The sequence below is a fragment of the Lactuca sativa genome, chromosome 1, assembly GCF_002870075.4.
Source record: "Lactuca sativa cultivar Salinas chromosome 1, Lsat_Salinas_v11, whole genome shotgun sequence".
In the NCBI taxonomy this organism is placed as follows: Eukaryota; Viridiplantae; Streptophyta; class Magnoliopsida; order Asterales; family Asteraceae; genus Lactuca; species Lactuca sativa.
Window position 1 is genome coordinate 202,317,174 of NC_056623.2, and position 7,922 is coordinate 202,325,095.

The following is a 7,922-nucleotide window of genomic DNA, read 5'->3' on the forward strand; positions in this document are numbered from 1 at the left end:
ATGGTAAGGCTTTAGTAAAGATGTCAGCCAGTTGATCAGCAGATCGAACAAAGTGTACTTCCACGTTCCCATCTTCTACATGATCCTTGATGAAATGATACCTAAGTGCAATGTGCTTGGTTTTTGAGTATTGCACTAGATTATGACAAATCCTAATTGCACTTTCAGAGTCGCAATAGAGAGGAATCTTCTTCATACTTAGCCCATAATCTCTTAGTTGACTTTGAATCCAAACCACTTGAGAGGTGCAAGATGTTGCAGCAATATATTCAGCTTCGGCTGTGGTTAACGAAACACAGGTTTGTTTCTTGGACTGCCAACTAACAAGTTTCCTGTCAAGAAATTGGCATCCACCTGTAGTACTCTTTATGTCCAGTCCACATCCTCCTAGATCAGCATCAGAGAAGGCTTGGATGAAGAATCCAGATCTTGCAGGATACCAGAAACCGAGAGATGAAGTTTTCTTCAGATATCGAAAAATGTTCTTCACAGCAAGCATGTGAGGTTCTCTTGGATTGGCTTGAAACCTGGCACAATAACAAACAGAAAACATAATATCTGGTCTACTAGTTGTTAGATACATAAGGGACCCAATCATTTGATGATAAAGTGTTATATCCACAGCAGGTTTCTCCAAGGATGGGGTTAGCTTTGATGAGAATTGTTATCGAGATTTACGAAAGTAAAATATGATTTGAGTGATTGAAGAGTTAAAACACGAAGAGTAAATATTAATCAGATCTTATATTGATGAAGACTGATTACAGAACAAGCAGAAAGGATATTTGCGTTATAGAAAAAGTTATTCTCTACTTCTATCCTCAGTCCCTATTTATAGGGAACATGAGTGTACAAAAAATATACTAAGTCTAAACATTACACTTCGCACAAATATAACTTAGTAAAATAACATAAACATGCAAAACTATACAAAACACAATATTCGACTTTTACAATTTTGCTTCTACAATCTCCCCCTTTGTAAACAGTTGAAGCTATTCAGTCCATAAGCTTTTGAACAGCAGAGTGAATTGTCTTTCGCACTTCTCCATACCAGGAAATCACCTTCTTGAGATCCTTATTGTCTCCTTCATTGTTCTTCTTGCAATTTTTCATACGAACAATAAAGTGCGTATATTGCGAAGAAGTATATCTTTCCACCTCTGAGACTTTAAACAAGAATTTCTTAGGCTTCCCCCTTTGTATCTCTTCCTAAAAACACCATGCCGAAAGGTTTCAGGCATATTTCCCCAACAACATATTTCGATAATGCTGACTGGGATAAGGTTTCTTCCCAAGGAACGTTCACTTCTCTTCTCAACACATTCGCCAATTCTTCATCAGTAAGAGCCAAACAATCGAAGTAATTGTCGATGTATGTCTTAACATGTGCGAAGCCTATCTTGAACACTTCAATCTCAGAGCCTTTGAGCTTATTCTCTTCCATATGCTTCAAAATCAGAGACACTTGAATCAAATCGTTGCAGTTCATCAGAGGAAAACCCGCTACAGTGAAGTCATATTGCTTGTTGTCTGCTCGAATAACAAAATAACGAAAATTTTGAAGCATGTCTTCAAACAATGTATCTTTCTTGATTGTTAGCACCTTTTTGATCTTCATTAAAGACCAAACTTTATCCGAATTCTTCCCTAATACAACATGAAATATGATTTTCATGTGTGTATAATCATCAGGATTATCAAACTTCTCGCTAATCTTGTACTGAGCAGTAATGAAGAGCATTTCGTTGATTGGAAAATCTAGTTGACAATTGTCTGAATTCGCAATATCATAACTTCTCTTTGGCTTCTTCTCGAATTCATACATTTCCATCCCCACAACTTTTGACTCTATAGTTTCGTAAGAGAACAGCTTCGCAGGATCTCCTTTGTTCATCGTGGGAGGATCACTTGCCCTTTCCCACATGATGCTTTGTACTTGCCTCATCCTTTCCAACTCTGCCTCAGCCTCAGCTTTCTTCTCCTCCTTTGATTTTTCGTACAATATCCCTTTTCCTTTTCCTACTACGTCTGTTTGAGGTTTTGAACTCGAATCTCCTTCTTTTTCCCCAATAAAAATTCCTTTGGCAATCGGTTTTGTGGTTATTGTAGTTGAGGAAATTGGCTTCGTAAGTATGGGAAGAGTAGTTTTAAGCTGGGTAGATATAACTTTTCCCATTGTCTTTGCATCCTCCTCTTTACTTAAACTTTTCTCTCCCCCTTGCACCCCTGTGAAAGCAGGTGGGGCACTCTTTGGTAGTAAAGAGGTAAAATTGGCGATTGGTGCAAGAGCTTTCTGAATTGCTTGTTCTAAAGTATTAACCTTTAGAGAAAAGAACTCAGGAGTGAGAATTTGTGTAGGTGAAGATTGCGAAACCACCGTTTTAAGCTAAGTCATCAACTTGATCAGCTGATCAAACTTCTCCTGGGTTTCTTTGTTATTAGCTTCAAGGATAGGAACATCAACAACCTTTTGCACTTTTGAAGAAACCTCATCAATCTGCTTTTGAACTTCGACATTTTGAGTATGAATATCCTTGAGCTCCTTCGCAAGTTCGGTTTTCAACTCTTGAAGCTTAAATTTGACATCCTCCCGAACTTTCTTCACATCCTGTACGAAAAGAACATGACGTTCTTTTGCAACTGTTTTCAAGTCCTGGACCACTGAAGAAAAAAATACTCCCTTGAGCTTTAATGCGAAGCTCATTATTTTTATCAGACTAATCAACCTTCTCCATTATACGCTTCTCAGAACCCTTGAGCATTATATCAACCTCCATTGCTGAGATAGAAGACATCCTGCCAGAATCAGCTTGCGACTGAATAATAGCATTCAACTTATGATTCAGGATTTTAAATTGCTTTCCTGTCATAAGCATATGATCAGGAATATCCTCCTCCTCTGAATCAAAATGAATGTCTTCAATTACACCTCCAAAGGCTCCTCCTTCAGCTTCATTATCAGATAAAGGTTGCGAAGGTTGAGGATTTTCTGGTGATTGTGATGGAAAAAGGGTTGTAAATGGGTTTTGAAGTGGATGATCAAAAATTGATGAGGTTGTGGATAGAGTTGTAGATGGAAATGAAACAAATGGTAAAGAAATTGGTAAGGTGATTGGTAATGTGGTTTCAACACTCGTGATAGGTGCCCCGTATCAGATACGTTGACAATCGTATCAGAAATAGGTACCTCCTCAGAAACTGATTTGGTAGTGACTATTTCGAGTGGTTCGGTGAGTGGTATTGTGGTAGAGATTTGCGAAGTAGGGGTAATGGAAATTATTGGTAAGGAAACATTTACCGTAGATGTCACCGGTGGAGTTTCTGGAACTATTTCTTCATCAAATGATTCATTTCGAATCACCAGCTTCCGTCTTTTTATTAGAGTACGTTGCATGTTTTCCGCAACGTCTTCAGCTCTTTGCCTTTTCTTTCCTGGAGAAACCGGAGCTGGAATACAGCGAATGGTAACCCCTTTACTGCTCACCTCAGTCTTGCGAATCTTTTTCAATACCCTAGAATTGGAAGGTATTGTTTCTTTCTTCGATTTAGATGAAGTTTCTTCAATATGAACATCTTCATCCTGAGCTTGTTGTGAAGATGAACCTTTCGCATCCTTCTTTGTGGACTTATTCTTCTTTGATGGTGCAACAACATCTAATAACACTCCAGTCTGCACCGATTGATCAATTGTTTTCAAATATCTCACCAAGACCTTGTGACTTTGAGAGACCTTGCGAAGCATCGCATCTGGAATGCGAGCAACATGAGTAAAAATAGCCTCATCATCTTCCACTACCTTCAGAAATTGATATAAAGAAAATTCAGCAACTTCAACATCCTCCGTTACTGGAATCCCTTCTTTTTCATATACCTTCTCCATAATTAAGCTCCAATACCTCGCACATGGAATCCCTTTTTCAGAATTTGTGTTTTCGAGACTCTTAACAAATTCCTTCCATACCTGGGTTGCATAATCGACGTTGATGTCATAGTATAAGCCCATAACCATGGCATATACTTCCATTCGTCCTCTATCCAGTCCAACTGATCTTCCTATTAGGCATCTGAGAAAAATTCCAAATAAGAAATTCCATATGCACGGCAACCCAGACTTTCGAAAGTCACTGATCTTCTCAAGCTCTGGTTGATGGCCTATCTCATTGAACATGTAAATGATTTGAGGGTTAACAGGTTTGAAAAATGGAGGATTGTTTGGAATCTGCAAGAATTCAACAAACATCTTCTTGGAAAGTTTTACCCGTTTGTTGTTGATCAAGTTTAATGTTATCACATCAGCTGTATGGTTGTATGATGTCGTTGAAGCTGCCAAGGATAACCATGTCATCGGAACGGAGAAGGAACTAAACATGGCAGTGGACAGAGGTGATCGTTTCAGGGCAACGATAAGCATCTTCAAGCCTTCGGGATAAGACGATACATTTGGATCAACTTGATAATTTGTGCTTTGGATTTTCATCAGGGATTAGGAAAGAACTTCATCAGTGTTGGATTGAGTGGCTGCCATTGTTAGGGTTTGAAAGAGATGAAGTTTGATCAAGTTTGAAACTTTGCAGGTTTGTGAGAGTTCGGTTTGCGTAACCGTATATAGTGTTCTTGATCCCCCTTTTATAGTTTACCCAAATTGATATGAAATTAAAGCAGGATGCATTTAATGTTATTCGATGTTGCACCTTGAAAATCGGATCATGACTGCGAAAGATAACCATGCTTCAAAAAGTAACTGTCACATCTCCTTGAAAACCGGATAGAATACCAACCATCTTGAGTACACAGCCTGTCAAGTTTCCCGTTATAGAATCTGAACCGTTAAAACCCTTCGCATGGAGTCAAGGCTCTTTCACTTTTGGGATGTAAAGTGAAGTCATATGTCAGATTTGTGAAATCATCAGCCTGAGTTGGTTTTACTCAGAATCTCAAGGATTTCGTGTGTGCATTGTGTCAACAGAATAAGATGAGAAACAAAACAAAAAAAATTTGGAATTCTGTGATGTCAAAAATTCAATTTGACATGAATGCAGTTAAACCCCAGGCAAAAGTTGCTTCGTTAATCATCAAGAGAGATAATCAACAACTTGTGTAGTTTCCCGTGAATTACAATCGAATACTTTTAGATAAGTATCGAAGGGCTTCTTTTAAAAGATATTTTGGATTGGTTTTAAATTTCATTACATATCAACCTTAACATAAGGTGAGAAATTGTAAATGAAATTACTTGTTTGACCAGTGTAGTCAGTGACAAGGTGGCTTTTGAAAATTTTTATCATGACTAGGATTTGCGAATAAAACTCACACAGAAATCATATTCAAAAAAAATTTGTTCTGGATCTTGTTGGGTAACAAACATCGTTGGTTGCGAATATTTGATCAAGACCACACATGTGAATTGAATATGATTTGGAGTTTCGAAATTTTGATACTGAAACAAAGGTTTCGTTAAAATATGGAACAATGTTCCTCGTCAATTCCTTAAGGTTTATGATGTTTGGGTTTCACTTCCATCACGGACTCATGATGTTAGATCATAAACACAGACTTGTGATTTGTCTAGGTTTTGATTGGTTTGATCAAAGACCTCAAGGACAAATCTCTTCAAAAATTTGGATTGAAAGAATTGTTTAGTATAAAAACATTGGTTAAGAATCTAAGTGTACCTCTGTTATAATGGACAAAACAGAAAACTCTTAACTTATTTGAGAAGAGTAAGGTAGCTCTTTTGACTTATGCGAATATAAGCCTTTTGGGAAGAAATTTTCATGTGATAATTTCATTAAGGCTTTCTTTTCACACACATAAAGTCTTGTTGAGGCTTTTGGTCAATACAGCAGCATGCTTCTACGGACATCCTAACTAGTTTTAAAAAGAATTTAATACTTTCCCGTAGAAACACATAAGCATGACCTCTTCGCATTAAGCCCTGTACTAAATTCTCAGCACACAATGATTAAAGAACAAAGAAAACAAAAATATTTTTGTGATTTTTTTTTTCAAAATTAAAAACATAACCAAATAAAATCTTTTTGGATTTTTTAATTTTTCAAAAACCAAAAATGAATAAACATAAAATCTTTTTGGATTTTTGATTTTTCAAAAATGAAAAACTACAAAATGAATTGTAAACCTAACCTTAGTTGTTATGATCGCAAATGCGAAAAGATGTAGATGCGAAGCCATGCGAAGCCTCTGGATGAACAGTAACATTAGAACAAGTTTGACTCATACTTGTTGAACGAGATTTTCATGCTTGAGTTTTTGGAATTGAATTCGCATCAATCATCCCCAAACCTACTAAAATTCTAACAAATGATTTTTCATCAAGAGGTTTTGTAAAAATATCAGCAAGTTGTTCAGTTGTTTTAACAAAATGAATTTCAATATTCTCATCTTCCACATGATCTTTGATAAAATGATATCAAAGAGCAATGTGTTTTTTCTTTGAATGTTGTACTGGATTATGACAAATGCGAATTGCACTTTGCGAATCACAATACAAGGGAATCTTTTTCATGTTTATTGCATAGTCACGAAGTTGACTCTGAATCCAAATAATTTGCGATGTGCAAGCAGCAGTAGCAATGTATTCAGCCTTAGTAGTTGATATAGCCACACAAGTTTGTGTCTTCAATTGCCAAATCACCAACTTCCCATCCAATAGTTGACATGCACCACTCGTACTTTTCCTATCCAAAGTACATCCTCCTAGATCAGAATCTGAAAAGCTTGAATGAAAAACCCCGTTTTCGAAGGATACCAAAGTCCTAACGAAAATGTTCCCTTAAAATAGAAAAAAATATTTTTCACTGCAGCCAAATGAGGTTCTCTGGGATTAGATTGATATCTAGCACAATTGCAAACCGAAAACATAATATCAGGTCTACTTGCAATTAAGTACAATAAAGACCCTATCATGCTTCGATAAAGTGTTAAATCAACAGCAGGAGCATCTAACGAAGGAGTTAGTCTTGTTCGTACTGCCATTGGTACTCTTAGTTTCGTGCTGTTAGTCATTCCAAACTTTTCAAGCAAGTTTTTCGTATCTTTTTCTTGATTGATTAAGATTCCATCCCTGTTCTGTCTTATATTCAAACCAAGAAAATTATTAATTTTTCCCATCATGCTCATTTCAAACTGACTTTTCATTAGATTTTCAAATTCAATTGACAATGCTGGATCAGTCGAGCCAAAGATAATATCATCAACATAAATTTGAACAAGCATTAGATGATTCCCAACTTTCTTGCGAAATAATGTGGGGTCTACTGATCCTTGTTTAAATTTAGATTGTTTCAAGAAATTTGTAAGTGTTGCGTACCAGGCTCTTGGTGCTTGTTTTAATCCATATACAACCTTATCTAGGATGTAAACATGATCACGATGTTCATCATTTATAAACCCTGGTGGTTGTTCAACATACACTGTTTCTTCTAGTTCTCCATTTAAGAATGCACACTTAACATCCATTTGATAAACATCAAAGTCTTTGTGAGCTGCATAAGCTAAAAATATGCGGACTGCTTCAAGTCTTGCAACAGGTGCAAATGTTTCTTCATAGTCTATTCCTTCTTGTTGCGAATAACATTTAACCACTAGTCTAGCTTTATTGCGTATAATATTGCCATCTTTGTCAGTTTTATTTTTAAAAATCCATTTTAATCCGACAATTGAAACATCAGTAGGTTTAGAAATTAATATCCAGACCTTGTTTCGTTCAAATTCAGTCAGTTCAGATTGCATAGCAACAACCCAATCTGAGTGTTCCATAGCATCCTTTACTGTCTTTGGCTCTATTTTCGAAATAAAGACATTAAACATACATAGTTCTTGGTTCGCATTCAGTACCTCCTTTTTCGCACGAATTTGAGCTCTTGTCAACACACCATCTTGTGGATTACCAATTACCT